Source organism: Choristoneura fumiferana, chromosome 16, assembly GCF_025370935.1.
Source record: "Choristoneura fumiferana chromosome 16, NRCan_CFum_1, whole genome shotgun sequence".
In the NCBI taxonomy this organism is placed as follows: domain Eukaryota; kingdom Metazoa; phylum Arthropoda; class Insecta; order Lepidoptera; family Tortricidae; genus Choristoneura; species Choristoneura fumiferana.
In genome coordinates, this window is record NC_133487.1 from 1641559 (window position 1) to 1664148 (window position 22590).

At 37.4% G+C, this 22590-nt stretch overlaps 1 protein-coding gene across 1 annotated transcript in view; it reads right to left on the minus strand.

The window, feature by feature from the left end:
* LOC141436433 (uncharacterized) overlaps positions 1-22590 on the minus strand; it is a 290983-nt gene that overhangs the window by 89760 nt on the left and 178633 nt on the right. The window lies entirely within an intron of this gene.

The window sequence follows — 22590 nt, forward strand, 5'->3', positions numbered from 1 at the left end:
TTGTGTTAGATTCCACTTCCAATTCTCTAATCTCGTTGCTGTGACCCCGAGGGTTAGCCAGTGGAAATGGAAAAAACTTCCCATCCCTGTTTTAATATTGTTTGTTATTAGTTTTTTGTTTGGGCGATACTCTTGTTTATTTGTGGTCGAAAAAGAGCTTTAATCGTCGCACTCAGAGTTGACTCGTAAATCGAGTTTTTTTTTACATTTCTAGGTATAGCCAACAAATTCAGCGTCATTCGATAAATAAGTTAAACAAAAACAAAATGAATAACTATGATAGGGTTCCATGGCAGCCTAGGAATCAAATTGGTTGAATGTACGTAGTTTTACAGACCGAGCCCAAAGTTTTGTACTTCACATACTAAATTTGGTAGTTACTTTTACAATTGACTTTTCTGCTTTATAAATCAAATAATTTGCTTCGTAACCAGCCATTGGCCATTTCGTGCGTTTAAAAAGCATTAAAAAAGGCCACATCTTTCTTGACGTGGTAGAAGATTCTGTCAGTTTCCAGGTTATCTAGTAAAAGTACTGGACGTCATAAACAAAAACATGCATAAAGAAAAGTTACCCCGAAATGTAAGACCATTGAAATGCTCTTATAATGAATATTTATCAGAAATTGTATCAAATGTAACTGGAAAAATATCCAACAAAGACGATCACTCCGCCACACAATTATCTTACATTCCATTAACATTACATTAGTTGAGCGTTGAATAATTAAATGAACGAATGAATGAGTGACCGGAGTGAATGGGCTTACGTGTTGGAACCATTCACACCTGAGTGACAGTGATGCGGGTTGATGAGATGAATGTGCGTGAGTGAGTGAATGATGGTGAACTTACGGTCTTGAGTAATGTCCCTTGACGGTTTAGTGAATGGTATAGGTATACGTTAAAATGATACCAAAAAATGTTTAAGGGCGTCTTGTAGGCTTTTTACATCTCGATTTAAGGCTTAAACTGACAGTTCTTGTATGGATCTGACAGGACTTAAGACCACTTAAACCTAGATTAAAAAGCCTGCAAGTGGACGAAGATGTTAAAATGGTGGTATTAAGTATGTACAGAAATTTAAAATTTCAAAGAAGCAGTCATTAAAAAAATGAGTTCTTAAATATTCATTCAATTTTAAATATAGTAATAATAATTTTGAACAATGACATGAAACTATACCGTGAGACTCACTCATATTAAATGATACTAGCTTTTGCCCGCGGCTTCGCCCGCGTGTAATTCGGTTATTGCGCGCTGTGCCCTCAGGTACTATGCATTTTACCGGGATTAAAAGTAGCCATGTCGTGTAAACTATCTCTATGCCAAAAATCACGTACAAAAGACGAAAAAACATACAAACACACACGCTTTCGCATTTATAATATTAGTATGGATTGTGTTTCTAAGTTGGTTATAGGTTATTTTATTTTCCACTTTCCTTATGCTATTATTAATTTTGCGGTTCAAGCTTGTAGGTACTTCTTTCAGTATTTACATAAAGTGGTAAAATCACGAACTAGCATGTTATGGCGGCGATCGTCCATTATTTTATGGTTTCCATGAACGCAATCGATAGCCTCTGCACTGCGGTGCAGTGCCATTACACCCATAACTCCCAAGTCCACCGTATTCCCGAGGACAAGGGAAACATTGATAAACTATAAATTCAATTAATATCTAGTTGTTGATGATGACGAAAAACAAAGGAAAAGGAAAAAGAAAATATTGCCACAAAGAACACTAAATAATAGTATCCGTTCATTTCGCAACTAAGGTTTGGCAAATTGTTTCATTTCGCAACTTTTCATTTCGCAAACTCTGACTGTAAATATTTCAGGATTTATTTCAGGGCCATCGTGTAGAACCCTTTAGATTAGGTTAGGTTAGTTTAATAAAAATCCTGAAAAATTTACAGTTTCAGAAATTTTAAACAGTTGGGAAATAAAAAGTTGCGAAATGAAATAATTTGCAAAACGTTATTCACCAAAACATTAGTAAACCCTAAATAATACATTTATTCCACCTAACACTGCTCTTTCTGCTGGCATTGAACTACCTTTTAACGCACACTTCGCCTTGGTTACCTTTTGAAAGCTTTTGTTTTATCAGAGTGTAAGACAAATTAGTGTAGTTAAAAAATATACGCAACGGTCGTATCATTAAAAATACAGTTTTAGCAGAGCCTTGTCTCTAACCATAATACCTATAAACTTTGTACTTGTTTAGCACTTTTTTGTATTTCCTTTTTGTTTAATAAAGAGTAAAAATAAACAAACAAACAAAATAACTATATTATGCAGCGTGAGGAATTTTTTTATTGTTTGGTTGGGACCCAGATAATTTTTTAATTAATCTTATTGAATTTTCAGCTAAGAAAAGTGGAAACCTTCCGACATTGTCATTTTAAAGATCAATATGTCGAAAACGACTTAACCGATTTTAATTAAACATAACATAACTAAGAACTACCGCAAGGAAACCCGCATCGCAATCGGTCCATCCGCTTGAGAGCTACAATGCCACAGAGTGACAGACATTGGCTTCAAACTTATAACACCCTTTTTTACGAACTAAAAGAATTTCTTTGCTCACCCGCGACCTTATGTTATGGTTATGATAGCTAAATCAGAGGTAGTTGTTAGAGTCTAACATCTGGTAGCATGGTGTACGGTTGTGTTGCTCTTAAGTTGAGCTCTGGTTGAGTTCGAAACAGTCAGTGTTGTATAGTGTGGTGATAGATGGGTTTGTCTGATTTGTGTGTGTTCTTACAGTGTGGAGGTGGAGGAACTGCATGAACGCGTCTCTTGCATAAACTTAGCTATCATAAGGTCGCGGGTGAGCAAAGAAATCCTTTTCGTTCATTGATATGGACCTCCGCAAAGTAACGCCTGATTCAATAAATTACCCTTTTTTACGTCGGGGGTTTAATAGTGCACAATCTCCGACACTGCTTAAATCTGACTTTAGGTACTTCACTTGACTAAATCTAACTTTAAGTCAAAGCAATACTTATCTGCTGACCGTACTAGAGAGCGATGAATAAAACATCAGCCTGTAATGTGGTCCCTCTTACGAGTAGTGCAAATACCTCTTCAACGCAACATGTTTAGCAGACAAGCAAAACTAGCTCCTAATACTTTTACTTAAGGTCTCCGTTCTTCAATGAGAAGGGTAGGTACAGGATGATTGGAAAATAGTTCGACGTCGGTGCGTTTGGAATAGTAAATAGTGGCTTTTTTGCCGTGGAATGAAAGATATGACCTTTTATTACGTTTGCAATTCATTAATTATTTTTAAGAAGTGAGGCGCCGTCTTCGAGAGAGGTTATGTTATGACCCCCGCTCTGGTTCATTTCTGGTGCAAAGGTTCCATCGCGGTTCAATGGGGCAACACGGCAAGCGTATGGGCATCTGCGCATTTTGTGACACGGAACAGTTTGTCTAACAGACTGTATTTCGTATTGCTTTTAATTGAAATTTTTGTTATTTACTTGACATTGTAATAAACATTACTTTTAACAGCTTTAGGTAGCTTTGGTTCGACTTATGGCCTCAAGGATTTTGAGTTGTACCTAGTGGTCCATCATCATCGTCATCATCGTCTCGGCCGTAGGACGTCCACTGTTGGATATAGGCCTCCCCTATAGGTAGACCTCCAATCGTTCAGTAGTTACAGTGTATTTTATTAAAAAAGCGAGTAAAATAGAATTGCTCAGTAATCTGTCAATTTCATGCTGCGGATATGAATTACTAATAATAGTAGCGACATTATCCTCATTGTCCGTCCGTCTATCCGTCAAAGGGCCGTGTCTCAAGAAGCTGGATGACAAACAGCTGAAATTTATACGTTGCTTTTGCCCGCGACTCTGCGTCAGCGAAAATTTCGTTAGTCGCACGCAATCCCGCGGGAACTTTCTATTTTTTTAGGATAAAAACGGTCTTTACATTTTCCGGGCTTTTCCCGAGAAAACGGTTTTTACTGCCTTCATACCATTTTTCATTTAATGAAATTTTCGATTTTAATGAAAATTTACACTTTAATGTTGAATATTTCGCAAACAGATCACTGAATCGAAACATCGTTTTGGCAACCCCCCAATAGTTTTAAAAGACCTACCCCAAAATATAGGGTCAGTTGAGAAAAAAATCACCCCCACTACGTCTATGGGAGGTAAACTAATATATATTTTTTAAATTTTTATTGTACTTACCATTTTGTCGGCATAGTTTACATATAATATTCGTGCAAAATTACAGTTTTCTAGCATTAATAGTCTCTGAGCAAAGCCGCAGAAGGACAGACAGACAGACAGACAAACATGGCGAAATTATAAAAAACTAAAAATACTACCTATCATTTTATCTATACTATACCAAAATGTGCCAAGCTCGTACGAGTACGGCGTTAGGTATTATTCGTACCGGTATTGAATTGTCTCCTTATACTTTTTAAACTGTCGTCGCAAAGTATCCCCTGGGTTCTAAAAAATCACGCTGATCGAAAAACTTCCCTCATTAACCAACAATATTCTTCCCACAAACTTTGCAGCGAAACATTTTCCCTCAATTAAGAAAGAGATTTTATAATTAATAAGCCTACTTATAAGTGAATTCTCGGCTTAATTATTTGGACGAGCAAATTGGAAAACCGCTGCATGCTTTCATTGCTTTGTAGTAATTTAATTAATAAAACCAATCTTTCTATCCTCTCTGTTCCTTCGCTGTACCCCCCCCCCCTATTTCACCATCGTGACAATACAAAGCTTAAAACAATGCATGGTATCGCACAGAAAAACAATTTTTAATCTATCTTTAAATTCAACTGAGTATTATAAAGGTTTGAAATTCAAGATTAGACAGAGAAATACTTACTTGCATGTGACGTCACACGCAAGTAGCGCCATACTTGCTGCATAATGAAAATTCATTTTACATTTTGAAATTCACCATGAGCTTTACGGTAAAGGAAAACATCCTAAGGAAACACACAACACCTACGAACAAATTCAATTGTGTGTGTAAACTTCCCAATCCGCATTGGGTCCTCGTCGGAAGAGGCTTGTGCCCAGCACTGGGTAATATATTGGCCGAGATGATGACGAAAGGTCCAGTCTGTAAATCGATTTGAAATAGCCAAACCCATTCAGAATTGTGAGGTCTCGTTCATACACATTAGAGGGCGGTTAGCGGCGTTTGCTTGTTTACTCTATTTGCATATTCGGCAACACAAACAATTCTGTTCACCCTCTCGTAATGAAGGGCAAACACCGCGGTAACTGTTGTGAGTTAGAACATCAAAACTTCGCATACATTCTGAGTAGGCCTTGACTTTGAACCAAGTTATCTTCATTGGCTGTAGCTTTTACTTACATGACATGAGAGCGGACGGAGTAGTTTATAATACAATATCGTGCGATGATTTTTTTAATCTTATTAATAATAGACATGTGAAAGTTTGTGTGTAGGTATGTTTGTTATCTCTTCACGCTCAAACGGTTGGATGTACGAATCAAGCTTAAGCTGTTGGGCTTGATTTGTTGACATAAAAAACACACTACATCACAACAAAAACACAGTAAAAACATAAATTGAAGAAGAGAGAAAAATTAGAGTCTAGGGATGAAATTTGATATATAGATAGGTAGAGTCTGGACTGGAATAACACTTTTATCCTGATATTCCCGCGAGATAGGGGCGGGATTCTCATGGGGCTCAGGATTTTTTTTTATTCGACTGGATGGCAAACGAGCAAGTGGGTCTCCTGATGGTAAGAGATCACCACCGCCCATAAACATCTGAAACACCAGGGGTATTGCAGATGCGTCACCAACCTAGAGGCCTAAGATGGGATACCTCGTGTGCCAGTAATTTCACTGGCTGTCTTACTCTCCACGCCGAAACACAACAGTGCAAGCACTGTTGCTTCACGGCAGGATTAGCGAGCAAGATGATGGTAGCAAGCCGGGCGGACCTTGCATAAGGTGTTGAAGATGTCGCTGAGGCGTACATATGTCGGCGGCCGATCGTAAAATCCGCCAGATCACGAAATTCCTAGGCATATCGTGAAACGCCGCCATTTCATGATATGCCTAAACATTGGCCAGGCATATCACGATGTGCCTGAGAAATAATACGGCAGTTCGATTAGAGCAACGCATTTGTCGATATTCCTAGCTCTGTACCGGGCACATCGTAAAATAGTTTCTTATTAGGCCACTGGTGGCGCTGCGTATGCAATGGCGGCCGTGACCAGCTGACCGCCCGTGTTTGTTTAGCGCGTGAAAAATGTCGGCGTCGCAACAAAATGATCTTTAAACCGAAAATAGTGATTGAATTCAAAATAGAAGTGCAAAAGAAGCTTTTGAACATCAGCTCCGTTCTTTTTATGTGAATCAAACGGATTCTGTGCACAATGTGAAAAAACCATGGACGTCTGCCCGTATTTTAGAGGTTAGAATTTTGTTGGTAAATAAAGTATTCACTAGTTGTTATTTATTTATATAGAAAAATTTAGGTACGACGAGCGAAGCGAGGAGTGGTTAGTATTAATTGTGATCACGACGCACGAGCCGAGCGAGCGAAGCGAGCGTGCCGCGGCAGCGGCCGGCGAAGTGCCAGAACCGATATGGCGGCGTTTCATGATATGCCTAGGAATTTCATGATCTGCCTAATCTGGCCAAATCATGAAATGGCGGCGCTTCATGATATGCCTAGGAATTTCATGATCTGCCTAAACGTCACTAGGCAAATCGCTAAACGGTGAGTTATGAACGATATGGCGGATGTCCCTTAGCCAATTCATGAAATGGCGGCATTTCACGATATGCCTAGGAATTTCGTGATCTGGCGGATTTTACGATCGGCCGCCGACACATAGACAACTTTAACGCAGTTAGACGGAGGAAAGTCGCGTCGTTGCTGCGACAGACTTGTTAGGTCATTCTCAAAGTGGACGGTAACGCCCTTGTGGGCGCTGGAGGCCTAGAGGGGGGCGGTAAGGGGTTGTAAAGTTGCATTATTGTTGCTCTCTCTGGTAAGAAAAGTCTCGTTTAGAATATAGATTTAATTAAACTCCAGGCGAGACTAATATGTTATTGAGGTTTTAGCATAAAAAATGGGGGGCACTACAAAATAACTGATTTTCAAAGTGGGCGCAAGAGATCAATTTACCAGAATTTTTATTTCCTATAAGGCAATATTTCCATTCGCATTTTTTCTCAAATGCTTTTTGTTATCATGGTTTTTTACTGAAGCTTTTATCGCAGTAGCGTTGTTTTGTTTTCAATTTGAATCTAGACTGACGGAGTTTCGACGGAGCTCCAGTTCTTTTTTGTGGCCCTTCGGACCGATGCATACTTAACAGCCTATATACGCAGCCTATTACGATGCGCAAGAGGTGCGCGTCTATGGCGCGGCGGGCGCCCCCCAGTGGGAACAGCCTCCTGGAGGCAGTGGCCGATGCACTGTCCGGTCCTTTCATGAGACACTGGCTATCTTTGCACGCACCTATGCCTCCATTCCAACGGCTCCTTTAATTTTATTATTATTATTAGTTTTTTTTTTCGGACATTTAATTTATTAATTTTGTAATCAATTTTTATTTTCATTTTAAACTGTTGACATTTAACTGTAATTTTACTAACAATAGATTGATAAGTTATTTGTATACTTTTTACTAACATTAATGGATGTAATTATCTGAAAATTAATTAAAATATATAAATATAAACTTAGCTATGTTTCTGAGTCGATTTAAACTGGGGAAAAACGCGATTTTAAAAATAAGCTTCAGTAAAAGACCATAGTAATTTTGGTACTAGGAAATAACGATTCTGGTAAATTTATCTAAAATGCCCACCAGGTGGGGATTGTGACCAGACAGAGGGGTAAAATAAAATGATTTTTTCATAAAATAAAATTAATCAATTAATCAGCGTCAAGGCCACAGCCTGAAAGGACTTCCTTAACGTCACAGCTAATCATAGCAAAGCTCAAGGCACTTTCAGACTCTGAATCGAGCAGTAAATTACGATCGCAGAGTTGCCTCTGAATGCCTTCGTTCGCTCGAAAAGATCGCCATTTAGTTACATTTAACTTCAGTCAAGGAGAATTGTAAAGGGCTTTTACTTGTAGTGCAAGTGGTAAGCGATAGCGGGTTTATGTCGGAAAAATAAAATTCGTCTGAAACTCTTCACCCATTTCGGATGTTCAAAATGATAGAATGTCTTGCAACATGAATCCATTTATTGCTATCGGGTACATTTTTAGTCTGCAGGCGGGCGAGATACTACTGAGGCTACAGACTGTATAAGCCAGCGCATATTTAGCCGTATGGCAAGCTAAGTAATGCTGTGTCGCTACGGGAACTTATCTGAATATCGATAATTAACAATTATCTAATGTTAAAGGGCTGACAGCTATCGCTCTCAACGAATCGCTATAGCGATTCAACGAGGGAATGCTGCCAGCCTCTTGGGCACCATGCCACGGGGGCTTTTTTTAGATTTAATTTAGTAGGTATTAATTTTTTAAGTTAGGTAGTTAGTTTATAGTTAAGTTTTATTTGCCTATGGTTATTTTTCATTAATATGGTGTTTTCTCTTTAATAAATTATTTATTAGGTTAGATATTTTGACCGTCGATATTTTAACTATAGATATTTCAATTTTCGTCACTCCACACTCGTACATCTTTCTTTTAATGACAATTCAGAATTCAATAAATAGGCACTGGTTTTCGGTACAAACAAAGTACAATCAAATGCTGCAATTATGCCACATTTAGTAGTAGTAGTATATAGGGCCCTATTTAGCGTCATTGTATGTCTTGTCTTTGTTCTATTGTTATGTTAATTGTGATGTTTTTACGGCTATAAATAAATGTAATTTCTTTCTTCTTTCTTTCTTTAAAATCATAGACAATAAAAAATACTTTAAAACTAAAAAGGCTCCAAAAAGTTGTGCGGTCTTCCACAGGGGCATTATTATAAAAAGAAAGAATCACCAAAAACACTAAAAGTCGTGGTGAAGAAGCATATTTTGATTTACAAACCGCGGTTCGTCTGTCACTTGGACATTGTCTAAGAGCCAGCCTATTACGCAAAATTGCCAGCAATTGAAAACTTGGCGGAAAGGTCTGAGACAAAGGTCTGCTGCGGACAGGTGCAGCTCTGTGCCCAATCAACTGATGATGAAGTCGCTACGCTTTGGACAGGACGGTGTGTTTGTTAACTTTAAATCCCACCTTCGTTATGTATATTCTCCTTTTACCTATTATCATTCTGTGTGATTTTATATCATGATTGGTTTTTTGGAGTCTTTTTGTATTTTTTATTTCAACTCCAAATTTGTTACTTTTACGGGTATCCCGTGAAACCATATCGAATATAAAAAACAATCATAATTTGATTGCTTAGTAGCGACATCTCTTGTCTGGGTGAGCGGTTAGTTCCGAAAGAATGTGACGTCTGTCGACAAAACATAGATGTCGCTAGTGCTGCTGCTTAAGTAGCATAGTAGAAATAAGCAACCTGAGATATGTATGCATAGGAAAAATTCGTGTCTAGATTCCTGTCCAGCAGTGGTGTCGCGGTTATAGCACGCAGCACGGATTGCTGAGGACCTGGGTTCGATTCCCAGTGCTGGTCTCTTTTTCTGGTTTTTCTGTGCATCCATGTCTCAGTTTGTATTTTCGATATGATTTTATATCCTCTAATAATACCGGGTGTGGCCTGTAATACGAGCAAATAATTAAAATATAGATCATAAACGTCAAACTGAACAACATTAGTTCAGCGATTTTTAAAAATAATGGAGTCATTAGATCTTCCCTTTTCATACTGTCATTCATCAACGTCGCCTGTCACGGTACAAACATCAAGCATTTTGCTTTACATTGCTTCTTCGAATAAACTTGGAAGTGGAATAAAAATAAAAAATACTAATTATTTTTAAAAGTCGCTGAACTAATCTTGTTCAGTTTGACGAGTATGATCTATGTTTAAATTATTTTCTCGTATTAACCCGGTATAAGACTATAGTTCTAACCAATAACAACATGTTTTGTCTTTGTCGTAGTGTGATGTAGCTCCCGCAACAGCGATCGGCGGAAAAGGATTTATTTTTATTTTTATTTTCAAAATGATTTTCTATCTCCTGTTAAACTGTTGTGTCTGCAGAATCAACCGCAACTCTGTCATCGTAACTGACATTGGCCCAAGCCTTAAGGCCGCCATCAAGGGGAGTAATAATAATAATAAGGACGATGTGATTCTTTTTTTTATTTTAAAATAAAAAATATTATGGGACAATTGACACCAATTGACCTAGCCACAAAGTAAGCAAAGCTTGTACTATGGGTACTGCGCAACGGACAAATATATACACAGTAGGTACTTATATATAAACTAGCTTTTGCCTGCGGCTTCGCCCGCGTGGAATTCGGTTATCGCGCGCTGTTGCCTCAGGAACTGTGCATTTTCCTGGGATATAAAAAGTAGCCTATGTCACTCTCTGGCCCATAAACTATCTCTATGCCAAAAATCACGTCGATCTGTCGCTTCGTTTCGACGTGAAAGACGGACAAACATACAAACAAACACACACACTTTCGCATTTATAATATTAGTACTTATGGATAAATACACAGCCGTGATGGCCTAGTGGTTTGACCTATGGCCTCTAAGCGGAGGATCGTGAGTTCATTCAAACCCGGGCTCGCTTTGGGTTTTTCGAAATTCATTTACCACGAACTTCACGGTGAAGGAAAACATTGTGTGGAAACCTGCACAAATCTGCGAACCAATTCAATGGCGTGTGTAGTTCCCGATCCGCATTAGGCCTGCGTGGGAACTACGGCCCAAGCCCTCTCATTCTGAGAGGAGGCCTGTGCCCAGCAGTGGGACTTATAAAGGCTGGGATGATGATGATGATATGCAAGAATCGCTCGTTTAAAGGTAAATCCCACACCTTCACAGCAACATAGTCTAGATCCCTCGCCGGCGTGTACAGGTTAACGACCCCGTGTAAACAATATGAAGGGCGAGTGATTATGTGTTTACGAGCGGTACCAGCATAAACCTTGCTTTAGCTAGGGTGGGTGTATAGTGTAAAGCCAGTAACTAATCTACAGAGGCGGCGCGTAGGCGACGTGAGCCACAGCCTACAGCCTCGCAATCTAAAGCTAGAAACACACTGACGCAGGAGCCGCGCCGCACCGCCCCGCCACCGCTCTCTGTGTGTTTCAAGCTACCCTACTACAGGACTCTCGAAAGTTTCTAATTTTTTTGCTCATTAAAGTTGCGAGCCCGGATTTAAATCAAACCCACGCACCCACCTTTTGTTTGACAGATCAAACCACTAAGCTACGAGTACCACGGCTTATGCAGATTCTCGCTTTTCTTCTAAGTCGCTACTCTTGACAGAGTGGTCGTGATTGTCATTTGAGGATCAGCAGTGAACCATCATGACGACTTACTTGGGAAAATATTGTAGTGTTTTCCCCTTGCCTTCTTTTCCTTTCCTTGTAGTCTGGAGTTCATAGTTGGCCACAGTGAGCGCTGCTGCCCATTTTCACATCAGGGAGGCTACTACGAAAATTGAAAATCGAAGTTCGTGTCGTATCGTCCCTCTCACTCTCGTATTAAATAATATTAGCCTCAGTGGGACGACAAGATACGAAGTTCGAATTTTGCACTCCGTAGTATAGGGCCTGAGGGCCTACTCCGAAATTCGAATATCGAAGTTCGTATCGTACTGTCCCTCTTATTCTCGTACTGAATAGTATATGTGTCAGAGGGATGAAACGACACGAACTTCGATTTTCAAATTTCGGAGTAGCCCCGCAGATCCCTCAGTCTATTAGGATATCCACAGAAAGAGATGGATTCGTCATAATAAACAACAACAGGATAGTTACATTTTAACTAAGAACCTACTTTTATACTCATACGAATGAGTCGATTCTTCTAAAGCTACCAGTGGTAGGTAGGTACTACTGGCAAGTCCATTATGAGGATCAACCCGGGAGCTAAGTAATTTTTGAAATCATATTACCGGACATGGCACTGATATGTAGTATGTAGATTACTTACTGGTTTTACACTGTGTCCAGATTGTCTGGAGGTTTTGTATTACACGGTAACTATGGGGGGAGGTTCTTCAATCTACCAAGACGGTAAGAGGGCCTTCATTTGACGTTCGGTAACGAGGTGCAATAACAATCTGGGAGCCCTTTACCGGTTATACTAACAGGTCATTTGGTAAGGCTATTATTTATCTCGTGTTAAAGTTGTCCAATTTTAATAAATAATAGCCGCCCGCCCTGGCTTCACATGGGTTTACTAATGGCGAAAATGAAACCAAATCTTTACTCACTCTTTAATGAGGGCTATCGTTTTTTGTCTCACTAGATGGCGCACTGTTGCGTGAGGTTTTTAAGTATGGCTTTCAAAGTCTGTTATTACGGGCGTGAAAACAAAGTTTAGATTAAAATCATATTTAATACACCTTAAAACCGTAACAATAAAAATATCGAGCATGCCACTTTTGTTCGGAAAAAATGGAGGGCAAAGGTTTACGAAAGACAAAACTGTCTCAAAACACAGACATTCATTGCCCCGGAACGCTTATTTGCCATACTTAATTATTTTCAGATTTTGCACAATATTAACAAAATTATTCTAATTATAAATAAACCTGCGTAGCTCACCCAAAAACTATGAGATTTGACATTTCGGAGACCTCACACTACACTAGCGCCTCTAGTGGCGAATTCATACGCGATAGCCCTCATTATGAGGATTTTTTGATCTTGTAAGTATAGAATTATTTAAACCTAAAAATAAAAACACAGCAAGAAAACAAAAAAAAAACACCTAAAGCCCGGCTGCCTAAAATACAAAAAGAAAAAACAAATCTAGTGGTCTAGAATCTGTTAAGTAACTTAAAGCTTAACGACTAGGCATTCCCTTCTTTATGCCACTCGTCTCTATCAGAAGCTTAAACAAATTACTTATATTGCAAAATGAAATTTTTCAAACTCAAACTCAAACTCACAACATTTATTGACAACAAAAACACACTACATCACAACAAAAACACAGTAAAAACATAAATAGGAGAAGAGAGAAAAAATAGAGACATTCTGCTGTAGTGTGATGGCAAAAGCTTTTAACTATTTTTTTTTTTTTTGGAAAATAGGGCGCTGTCCATTGGAGGACAATATTGCCAGTGTCTAGTAGGTTTTGCCGTTGTACGGTAAAATTCTAGAAAACGAAATATAAGATGTAATGGTGGATGAACGATGACAGCGCGAATTCTATATCTGTTTTTATTATTATTATTCTTATCCATGTCACTTCAAGTCATGTAATGTCACGAATAAATGTTTTCTTTCTTTCTTTCTTTCAAAAGGACTCACCTTAAGAAGTGCCGTAGCCCTGTAACCAGAGCTGCAAAATCTTCTTCTTTTTCTCGTTCCAAAATGGATGCAGTTAACTATTTAAAACTGTGTCAAACCTCAACCTTAACCCAAAAGAACCAAGGGTGCCTCTACGAAATTCGAAAATCGAAGTTCGTATCATACCGTCCCTCTCACTGTCGTGTTAAATAATATTTTCTCAAAAATGTCCGTAAAAGTTAACATTATTCTTTACATATCAGAAGGTGAAGTGCATAGTTTATGGTCAGCGAAAAATTAAAAAGTTAAAAAGATTGCAGGCGCGCTAGCTCGACAATAATGAATTAGCGCGCCTGCAATCAGTCACATTTTTTTTAAAGCTAAAAAGGCCATGGAAATGTTGGCCCAAGTCGTATACAGCCAAGTCTAATAGCCGGTATCATATTTTGTTGGAACTCCGGACTTTTTCTATTGGGTCTGAAATAGCTTGTGGTGTTTTTGGTGGAAAAATACACCTGCAGTTTATTTTTAATGAAAAAAGGCGGGAAAGCATAAGAAAAATATTGGAATAAAATTAAATTTTATAGTATATTTTGAGAAAAAGTTTATTCTATTTCCGAATTAATCACCATTTTTGAGAAAAGCTTTATATTAGTCTCGGCTGGAATAGCAATTGCTGGCTTCGTATTAGTTAAACGGACTCGCAATACTCATACTCAGCCAGCAATTGCCTACTTCCAGGCCACGACAATAATCTACTATAAAGTTAGCGGGACGGCAAGATACGAAGTTCAAATTTTGCACTTTGTAGTATAGGGCCAGTAATTAAGAGCCGCCATTACTTTTAAGGGGGTGCTCGAGATGGCCCATTGTTCCTGGCCATTGGGCCCGGATTTTTCAGTTTCCTTTAACATGCAAATCTTAAAAGCAAATCTAATATCTCTTACAGCGTGAAGCTATTACTGTCTATGATCAAAGTTAACAAGAAAGCGTAAAAACGAGGATGTTTTTTCGCATCAGAATTAATCGGAGTTTTACTTGACATTAGGTATTTCCGACGCAAACATTTTTTTTTGTTTTGCCGTTTTTCAAAGTTCTGTAGTCCAATAAATAACAAAAAAAAGATACAGCAGTTGAATTTAAATTCCGGGATTTTGCTAAATTCACATCTTTATTGACAACAAACAACCGTGCCAACTTTTATGTCATGGCTCTATACTTACCCATGGGAATATCGGGATAAAAGTAGCCTAAGTGTTATTCCAGATGTCCAGCTATCTACATATAAATTTCAAACAAAACACACACGCACACACACACACACGCGCACACACACACACACGCACACACACACACACACACACACACACACACACACACACACAAACACACACACACACACACACACACACACACCACACACACACACACACACACACACACACACACACACACACACACACACATACACGCATAGACAAACTTTCGCATTAATTTCCTCTGATGTCGTGTGTTAATATCCATCGTAGTAACGGTATTATTTTTAATCTGTATTTTTTTATCATGTACCATCATATGTGGTCTACCACCCTAAAGCTGATATCGTTTGCATGTCATAAAACAATATTGCCTATAGACGTATCTGTCAACTTTAAAGTTCGACTTTAGCAACATGTTCATTTGATAGGAATTTGTTTAAAAATTGGTACTTAGATCACTTATTTGGATGATGGTACATCATAAAAAAAAACAGTTAAAAAATAATCCTAACCTCTTCCCCGTGTATACCCCTTACCTTAACTTAAGGTTCATTTCCTTTTAACGGGTCCCGGAACTGTATTTTTCCCAGTTTTTTGAAGAAATTGGCTTCGAGATTGTTTATTAAGGATCCGCTAGAGGTATTGTTTAACGTGTAATAGTTTTCGAGGACGGGAATTTCTGAACGAAATTGCTTTTTTGTACAATATTATGGTGGATTATCGTTAAACATCGCCATCAACGTTCAAATTTCGTGACAATGTATGGCCGGTAGAAAAAATAAATACTTAAAAACAAATACAATTAGTATTTTTAACCTTTATTTTCTACAAATAAAAAAAGGACTCTAAAAATGTTTTAAGAGAAGTTTCCCTGCCGGCCGCGCGGCCGCGTTAGGTATTCGTTTGGGATATTGCTGTCTTTATCGCTCGTGACATAAGCGCTCGCAGCCGTCCCCCCCATGCCTTCCGCAACGACGTCCGTAATTTATATCGAGATAGCTGTAGGCTTTTCAAGATTTGGGCGGTTAAATTTTGGGTTTCGTTGTCCTCATATTAAGTATACGAAAAGTATAGAACAGAAATCAATGATATTTTACGATCAAGAAATTCATTATATTTTCTATGACTGTGGTTTTTTATATTTTTGTAAAAATGCTTTATTAGTCTGTAATTCGCGTGCAAAATTGACATCTTTTTTTTTGTCGACTTTTGAGCTCCTGTAATTCTGATATTACACATTTATATGAAAATCTGAAAAACCACAGGCATAGATAATTACGTCTAGTCCATACTTACAAAATTTCATCTATTTCTGTTGCCTGGTTTTCAAATGAGACCGGGACTACGTTTGTATGGAGAATGGAACGAAGGGACTTCTCTTAAGGGTTACAATAGATTACTTAAATTTGTTTCATGGATTTTGCTGATGTTCTTTATGTTTTGTTTTAAATGTCTTAAACCTTTCCACACTGACTAAGGTTTCGATAAACTATTATTTGACTTTACAGATTATTTTGCATGACAGTTAAATTGGTATTCGATGGGAAATTTAGCATGTACCTATTAATGAACTAAAATAATTTCCTTGCTCACCCGCGACCTTACGATAGCTAAGCTTATGCAAAATATGCGTGTTCATGCAGTTCCTCCACCTCCACACTGTAAGAACACACACAAATCACACAAACCCATCTATCACCACCACCACACTCACACCTGGGTGTTAGACTAACAACTGGTAGCATGGTGTACGGTTGTGTCACTCTGAAGATGAGCTCTGTTTGAGTTCGAAACGCGTCAGTGTAGTGTGGTGGTGGTGATAGATGGGTTTGTGTGATTTGTGTGTGTTCTTACAGTGTGGAGGTGGAGGAACTGCATGAACACGCATATTTGCATAAGCTTAGCTATCGTAAGGTCGCGGGTGAGCAAGGAAATTATTTTAGTTCATTGATATGGACCTCCGCAAAGTAACGCCTGATTCAATAAATCATGTACCTATTGTTTTTCGAATGCGAGATGAGTATTAAGGTTTTATGACGTATTTAGAATATAAACCTCTTTTAGTATTATGTACAGTTTATCGCAATACAATTGAGTTTAGAAACAAATACTTTATTATTCAAATATTCCAGTGTTTTTATTTATTTTGCTACCCTTACCGATTGCCACGAAATTCGTACGTTGATACCGATGTTTAATTATGTACCTACGCGTAGAAGGTTTCTTAAATTTGATTCTGATTGGACACTGTAATTTTATTTATTGTAATTGTTATTTTTTGCCAGGTATTTAATCAGTTTTCGATTATTAAATATGCGTTATTTTCTTAGTATATTTATCCATACTAATACAAAGTAATATTATAAATGCGAAAGTGTGTGTGTTTGTATGTTTGTCCGTCTTTCTCGTCGAAACAGAGCGACAGATCGAGCTGATTTTTGGCATAGAGATAGTTTATGGGCCAGAGAGTGACATAGGCTACTTTTTGTATTTTTTTATTCGACTGGATGGCAAACGAGCAAGTGGGTCTCCTGATGGTAAGAGATCACCACCGCCCATAAACATCTGCAACACCAGGGGTATTGCAGATGCGTTGCCAACCTAGAGGACTAAGATGGAATACCGCAAGTGCCAGTAATTACACCGGCTGTCTTACTCTCCACGCCGAAACACAACAGTGCAAGCACTGCTGCTTCACGGCTGGATTAGCGAGCAAGATCGTGGTAGCAATCCGGGCGGACCTTGCACAAGGTACCTGTTACTTTTTTGGAACAGCACGCGATAACCAAATGCCACGTGAACGAAGCCGCGGGCAAAAGTTGGTACATACCTAGATATATAATTTTGTAAATTTCATCTAATTACTTATCATACTATCTGGTGTCCCAAAAAGGACGCATTTTTGTATTTTAGTGCTGGCAACCCTAAAAAAAACTATTTGACAGCTGAATGTTTAGGGTTTGTAAAAATGGCGTTTTTATTCTTTAACAATATTTCAAAAGAAGTTTGGCGTGTACGAAAATTCCGTGCAAAATATGGTCGGAATATTGACTTGACTTCATCAACTGTGAGCAGAGTGGTTGCAAAATTCAGGGAGAGTGGATCAATTCATGATGTTCATTCCACTGGTCGTCCAAAAACAAGCCGTTCAAATGGCAATGCTTTAAAAGAGGAAATTCGACGCTGCATTGGAGAAATTCAGCCGCATCTATGCAAAATAGTCATAGAAAATTTGGCAAAAGAGTGCGCATGTGCCAGCAAAGCCTAGGAGGACATTTGCCTGACGTATTATTCCACAAATAACCCTATATATACAAATATATTAAACCGAAAAAAAAGGTGTTTTTCATCAATTTCAAATCATGCGTCCTTTTTGGGACACCCTATATAATAAGTTAAAGTTTTGTATAGGTCGTATAGTGCTTTGTGCATTGATGGATAGATATCTATCCAAAACCCAAACCCACAAAACCAAAACCTATACTAAACGTTAACTTATCGAAGCGACGAACAACCAGAGCGTAACGAGTCATCTGTCTTTATCCTTGACACAATATCCAACGACCCAACCTCGGACCTTGACTAAAGCATCAGTGGGCAGCAGAGTACTTTAAAGGTAACACGCAATGAAGAGCGCAGTAGTTCTTTATAGAACCTTGTCGCAGTGAGTCGGCTTTGTGGAAAAGAGAGAGGCCTTATACTCCCCTTAGTGTTTCCACGAGAGATGTGAGAGGATGTGTTGCGAGGAAGGTGTATGTCATGAACCAAAAGAAACGCAGACCTAAAGCGGTGAAGTCAAAAAAAAAGTCGAAAAAAATCTACCACCGGTTCGGAAAAACCTCTGTTAAGAAGAATCCGGCAAGAAACTCAACGAGGTGTATTTTTGTTAAACAGATTTACAATATTATTCAATGATATCTATACATCACTAGTATTTAACACAACTTTATTTTTAACACAGTAGGTTCACTATTTGAAGGGATCGCTAATGCGGATCGGAATTACTTCCAAATATCCCTCTCCATGATTATACCAATCTTTTGCAATTTATAAGCTTACTTCATGGCTAATATTGCCAAACATTATGTTGTTTTGTGTTTAATTTTCCTTTTCAATGTGCTTGATGATGTAAAAATATAATAAAATAAAAAGTTAATGTTAATAAGTCTCCATGATATAATCATTAACTTTATAATACGCCTTAGATATAAATGTCTTCTTGACAATAGATCTGAATTTTGTATCCGTTTCATTTGTAATATTTTTTGGAATTTTAAAGTAGTTATTATATTATGATCTAAAGAATCTAAAAATGTATATTTTTTTTTTAGATATAATCTAGTCAATTAAATATCTCTACTCAGACCTATCTACTCAAACATTGCCTAAGGTTTTTATACATACAAATATTAACACGTATACAGGGTGAAATCTAGGACGTAATACAAAATTAGTGTTTCATGCTCAGTTAATGCTGGCTAATATAATGCATTAACTCTTTTGTTGAAATAAGTCAGAAAAAAATTGTGGTTTCTATACATTATTGAAATAAGAAATCATGAACAATGTATGGAAACCGCAAATTTCATCGGATTTATTTCAACAAAAGAGTTAATGCATTATATTACCCAGCATTAACTGAACACGAAACACTAATTTTGTATTGCGTCCTAGATTTCACCCTGTATTTTCATGGGTAGACTTTTAAAACTGTTACGGCACTGCCTTGTTTACTGAGAAAAAGTTCTACTGCGGCTTACAAATTGGTAAAATGTACTGCTTCACAGTAGGTAGACAAACAAGTAAACTGGGCCGAGGCCGCAGATGCTCTGAGGCTTTGATAAAAGTTGCGACGTGAACTTAAATTAAGCCAACTTTAGATATAAACGTTGCGTAGACGTAAAATAAAAAAGCATATAAAGGCTGACCAGAATTATAAAAAACCTCGCCATATTGCGGAAAACCAATAGAACCAATTTCTTGCACTGGCAACACTAAATTCAAATGTCATCTGTATGTCAAAGTTTAACGTTGCTTGCGCGTGGTATTTTAAAGTGTTAATAAAAGTATTTGCCATAGAAAAAGTCCGATGGATTATAAAATCCCTCAAAATAATAATTTCTTCTTCTTCTTAAAATATTCCATTAAATAACATCACCGACACTGTTATCAATATGACTGGTAGGTATCGTGTAGTAAGCGTAAAGAATGTTGCAATATAAAACGTAGAAGTGCTGCCCTCGCGTCAGGTTTTTTTATATTCCTGGTCAGCCTTTAGAATAGAATAGAAAATATTTAATTTTGAACAATTACGAGTACATACAGCTAAACAAAACCATAAATATGTAGTTTCAGTGGGTCCACGCGGTAACTTAAATCTAAACCAAGTTAGACAAACACCAGATACTCGTAATACACGATACACAATTAAACCCAAAAAGAGAGAAATGTGACATTACGCAGTGCAGCTTACAGACAAAAACAAAAACGAAAAAAAAAATCAGTTACAGACGCTATATTAAGGCAATTTTTTTGAGTTCTTAAATAAGTTTTAATTTGACGACTGGATAGCCTGACTACGAAGCGAGGTGAGAAACCCTGACTACGAAGCTTGAGGTTCCGGGTTCGATCCCCGGTCGGGGCCAATGTTTGCTGATAAAAATATATTCCTTCTGTCAAGTTTCTTGCGGCGCATTCTTCTCGGCAATGATGGTCTTTCCGAAAGCGTTGGTAGTTTAAAAAGTGACATTTGAAAGGCAAGTCTAAACACTTACAGAATAAACTCTTTTTTTCACGGGTAACAGCTAGAATTAATAATGTTCAAGTAAACCTGAAATAACAATCTAGAAACAATTATCCCGAACCATCCAACTTTTGCTGGTAAATTTTAATTGAACGTCGCCTGGTGTCATTAAGTTGAAACAGTTCTGAAAAGTTTTCAGGTTTGATTAAACAAATGGGAATTTCTTCAACTATATAAACGCTTTGTGCAAAAGGTCTGTGTGAATAACTTCTTACTGATTTCGCCATAAAAAAGGTATTTTGTTCATTGTTCATTTGCATCCATTTTAACTAGCTTTCCACTTTTACTTGTAACTAACTTAACAATGTTTTTTATTTAAATACACTATCTAATTTTTATCATAAGTATCTACTCCCGAGTGGAGCCATGATGGATAGTACTAAAATAAATATCACTGAAGAATTAACGCTAGTTGACATAGTTCTAAAGTAAGCAAAGCTTGTATTATAGGTACTAGGGCAACGGGTCAGCGTGACTTAAATAGATATACTCGTAATTATAGATATTCTATAGCATGAAAGCAAATATTCGTATTTATAATACAAATATCTACCCCAATGGGCGGATTGCGAACCTGAGATCATAAGCTTTGTAACCTAAAAGAAAAAGAAAAAGAAAGAAAATACATTTATTCACAACACAAGACACAACAATAGTATTAAGTACAAATAGACAACACGTAGGAAAGTATGTGTCATTGTGGTAACCTGAAGCTGTATTGTCTAACGCGTTGTCGTTCGCGATCGCTTTCACCGTCTCTTTCTACCCTCGTTTTATACCGTGTGACAGAAAGAAATGATGAAGACGATTGTGATTCAAAGTTTGTTAGACAAGGCCTCAGGTTCTATACAGCTTTCATTTGTTTGTCAAAACTTCCTCTCGCCCGTTCACCCACGGAACAGTGGAGCGATATAATAGGGCTCTACGTGTAACGTAACCTCCCAAAAACACCTCGACTAAGTACGAAAGTTAAAATTAGAAATTTCCAGTTTAAAATAAACTCTTTAATAATCAATTTGTGAAGTTAATCCCAAGTTTCCTTCTCATGTTCCTGCAGTAATAACCGAATTTGAAGCCCGACTTCGAGTGTTGAGTATTTCGCCGGTTATTTCTGTGTTATGGCTGTTCTATTGCTATTGTTAGAACAACGAACGAAATAAATTAAATTCTACATTCCGATCCTTTTCCGTCCCGCATTGTTGATAAGTTTACTTATTAGATTAAGTTTAGATTTAGTAACCCCTAAGGTTAAGGTTCTGGCAGAATATCAGCGTTGCGAAGCAATTTGTAACATCGTGCTGAGTCAGATTCCCTTTTTGTGTCCATTTTGCTCTTTCCGCTTTTGCTTTGTTTGTTTTTTGTGTGTCTTAATGTGACCAAATAAATATATTTTCTTTCTTTTTTTCTTCTTTCAAATAGGGTATTCCTCAGTTTTTTGTCTATCAGTTTTGATCTTATTTTTTTTTTTTGGTATAAATTACATACTTTTTAATCAGCCTGTGAACTTTAGCATTATTTTTGGAGTTTTTTTAATAATATGTTTAAGTCTACAACTATAATCAGATAAATTTTAATATTGAAAATGTTTCCTCTTGCTTGTATTGTTTTTGTAGTCTCTATTTTGTGATTTTCCTTTTTTTAGCCAAAAATATCGACATAACTGCCTGTTTTTTTTTCAATGACTACGTGTAAGTATTCAATTTATAATATGATTATATTACGTTATTATAGTAAAGTCTTGCAATTGCTATAATATAATGGTTTACGTGTGCGATGCCGCGTCTAAGACTAGACGAAAATATTTATACGTAAATTTCACAACAAAACCAAAATTAACATAATCGTTATTTTGTAACTTACTATTACTACCAATGTCACAAGGACATGGGCCAAACATGCTTGACCGAATTATTAAAAAGATAGCTTATACACCACTTTTACGGTTGTTATTCAGTTATCTTGAAGTAAAATAGCTTTAGCATAGCTATGACACTATAGCATGTTGACTACGGCAGCTGTGCAAATTGCTATTGTTTCTATAGACAAAGAAATAAAATAACCACTGAGTATAGAAACCGCAATTTAATGATCAAGTACTGACAGGATCATTAAATTGTGGTTTAAAT